We start from the raw sequence: 3,725 nt of genomic DNA on the forward strand, positions 1-3,725 counted from the left end.
TTAGTAAATGAATCTATATATTAAATTTGAGTTTGACTCAAAATTATCGAACCAAATCCATCTTTTCACAAACCATACTTAAATAGTTCATAAAATGCTTAATTATTTTTCCACTTGTAGAAAAGAAAATTAGGGCTCATCAAATCTCGATTTCCCAACTCCTGAATCCACATGGCTCTCTTTTCTGTAACAGTTGAAGTTATCGAAGATCAGAATCATTGTGGACATTAAGAGAGATTCAATACGACAACCCAAAGCGTACGTTAGTTCATCTCTCATTCGTCTTCCTGTAGAGCAAGAATAACCCATAATTTAATTTCATAGTGACTTGTACGAGTAATCTTTCATCCATTCAACCTTGTTTGACAACAAGTGGTACATAATCATGGCATGATAAGTCCAATATGTTAAAATCTCATTTTAGCTTTTACCCAATAAAAAATTCTCATTTTAGCTAGTACCTAAATATATCAGAGAGGTCCTGGGTTTAAAACCAGATGGCTGGGATTGTTGTGAGGATGACGTGAGAACAAAATCCCAATCTCTTACAACACACCACACTTTTTGTTGGCACTAGGGGTGTTCGTTGTTAGGTTCAAACCACAAAATAGAACCAAACCAAATTTGTGGTTCGGTTTGATTTATATGTGAAAATGGTTTGATTCATTGTAAACCAAAATTATATATACATATAATATAAATCTATAATTATATATATAATTATAATATCTAAACTGAATCTATAAAATTATAAATGTATAATAAACTTTTATTTTGTAATAAATAATAAAATAAAAGTTTTAATTTTTAAGTTTTGGGGGTGCTATTTAGCTTTTTAATTAGGTTAAGCCCAATAAATTCAAAGAATGGTCCAAAGTTCTTCAAACCATAATAAAATGGTTTGGTTTGATTTAGAAATTTGTCAAAATTTAATTTACTGATTTGGTCTGAGCTTTTCTCTAAATCACATGCACTAAACCGGACCGTGAACACCCTAATCGGCATCATGGTAAAGAATCCGCCCTATATCGTGATGAAAGCAAAGCCAAAGGTGTGTGCTGTGTTGAATCTCTGGGACCTCACCAGAAGACCAAAGGCCCATTCCTTTGATGGTGAACCTTTCTAAGGCAAGAGGTAATCCAGCTAGCTGTTTGGGATCAAATCCGAATCCATTGTAAGCATTTTGGGCGACTGGGCTCTTGATAAGTCCTCCAAATAGAAGCTGTCAAACAATTTTCTCAGCTTTTTTTTTGGGTTTCTCTCAGTAACACAAATAGCACAGGAACAGAATGGATCATACCTGTTTTGAGTCCAGATCTCCTGTCAACAAAATACACTACTGCATGCCGGATCTGTTCACAACAAAAGAATTTCCAACACACTCCAATATAATCTGTGTTCCCATATCATATGCATGATGATGATGATGATGATGGGTCTCAGTTTCATAGTGAGATGTGCAGACATAGATCATGTTGAAATCTTATTATTGTAAACAGATTCCAACTGGTTCCAATACCCTACTAACATGATCTGGCACCGCACATCTCATACATAGCGAGTTCCAGTTTCACGGTGAGAGTGCGGTGTCAAATAATATGGATAGAGTGTTGGAACGTGTTTTGTTGGTAAGAAATCCCAACAAAAATTTAATTAATTACAATTCAAAATTTAATTAATAGTAAACTAATTTGCTTATGATGAAATAAAAATTAGACATAATGCATATAACATATAATTAAGGGAAATGCCAACACTCGAGATCATTTCAACCTTGTACCGATAAATAATTAAACTATAGCAGAAAAGCAGAGAAAATTTATACAAGTAGCAAATTCCAGATCATGTTAACTCCTAACAAAGCTAATGTGTGATACGTACATATATATTCTATTACAAACTGGAACTCCTTCCACCTTAGGCTGCGTTTGATTTGATAGACGATAAGAAAGAAACAGAAAGTGGAGGGAAAGTTATTAAGAAACTTCTCCTCAAATTTCTATTTCACTCTTAATTAAGCTAATTAAACATAATCTTACCGCACTAATAATTTTGTCTATATATGCAACTATCATCTTCATCACCTATATATATTAGCTATCTAGCTATCTCGTTTCCATTCAATTCTCCACACCACAACACACGTACTAGCAGCTCTAATGAGACCAGAGGAAAGCTCCCATGGCAAACTTTCTCTTTTGATCGATGTCGCCGTTAACCGGCAGTCCATACTCGGTGAGCAGGCAATCGAGCTTCCACTCAGGCATAGTTTCGTAGTCGGCTTTAGTGTACCTGGGATAATGAAGCGGCATCTGAAAATACCCGCAACGCTCCTTCTGGGGCTGTCCATTTGGTTCGTTGCCCATTACATTTGAAGGCGCCCGAGCAACCGATTCCATTCTACCTCCACTCTTCTCCGGCCGGCGTCTCCGCTTCTATCTATATATGACGACTCTGTCTGTCGTCTCTGTTTCTCTCAGTACTCTCGTGTATTTATATATGTATATAGACTACTGAGTTAGCTAATTCTCTATTTCCACGGCAAGTCTTGCCACAATTTGCCTTTTTATAGAGATGGGCAGGCGAAAGGGGCCAAAAGTTGGAATTTCCTGGAACAGACACAGTCACTGAATGCAATTTATTACTCTGAAAACACAGCGTTGATGGCCAGCTTTCGTGCAAGAGAAATATCTTACGACAGTCCTTTATTTTCTGACAATGACTTATATCATCCTCAATAAGTAAGAAAACGACTTGCATGCCCCTCCCCTCCACCAGTTGTTACAACTAAGGATCTGTTTGGGAGGCATGAAACTTTAGTTGAACCGCTTTGCATAGCTAGGAGCGTACATTGACTGTCAAGAATTTCGGTGGCTATGGAAGGAAGAAACGCTTTTGTAAATTTGGTTTGTAGTTACGCCAAACCTGCCGGCTATTTACGGCTAGCTGCTTAGCTGCTGTTGAGTGACCTTTGTCTCTCCTTTAAAAAGGAGGAACTGTTTTTTCGATGTTAGGCAGAGTTTGGTGGGGTTTAAAATAAGCGCTTTTGTCATTTATTGCGTTTTATAAATCAAAATTACCCCAAAGAGCACTTGATAGAAAAATAGTACATTAGCAAAAACAATCTCTAGGGAGCTTTTTGCTTTTTGTTGTCACGGGGTGATACAATGGGTTGTTGGGTTAGAGGTTTTGCAAGATGTTTCTTAAGGTTTCTAGTCAATTTTGCATGTTTTTGGGGTATTCTAGAGCGTTATATGGTGTGTTGGAGTGTTCTCCATGTGTCTAGAAGGGTCTAGATGTTTGTGGAACTCTCTAGAACCATGTGGAACAATCCGGGTTTGTGTGGAACAACCTAGAGGGGTTAGGAGCAATCTAGACATCCTCTAGAATGTTATTGTATCTTATAGAGAAAGCATCATCTAGAAGAGTGTAGAAGGTAAAATGTTTTAGAGGTGCTTCTAAATAATGCCAAATGTACATAGTTCTAAAGAAATCATTTAAGGATGTGGAAGTGCCTATAAAAAGAGACCCCTCGTTCATTTGCATTTAACCAAGCAATCAAGTGTTGCATTTCTCTCTTGAGCAATACAAAGAGTTCTTTTGTGTTCTCCATCTCTCTTTCCTTGTGTGCTATATGCCTTTATTACTTAAGTGTGTGCTTTAGTGTGAGGGACGAGTTGGTAAGTTATTTGGTCTTAGGAACCAGAAGAGTGCTCTAAGTAGGG

General features: G+C 37.1%; 1 long non-coding RNA gene across 1 annotated transcript; it reads right to left on the minus strand.

The window, feature by feature from the left end:
* Positions 1-3,196, minus strand: LOC148801153 (uncharacterized). The gene is made up of 2 exons (XR_016083612.1): positions 1,084-3,196; positions 1-287 (listed from the first exon to the last, which is right to left on the minus strand). It is a non-coding gene; the product is annotated as an uncharacterized LOC148801153 (long non-coding RNA).
* Positions 3,197-3,725: the final 529 nt, after the last annotated feature.

Source organism: Nelumbo nucifera, chromosome 3 (genome assembly GCF_055504915.1).
Source record: "Nelumbo nucifera cultivar China Antique chromosome 3, China Antique-T2T, whole genome shotgun sequence".
Classification (NCBI taxonomy): domain Eukaryota; kingdom Viridiplantae; phylum Streptophyta; class Magnoliopsida; order Proteales; family Nelumbonaceae; genus Nelumbo; species Nelumbo nucifera.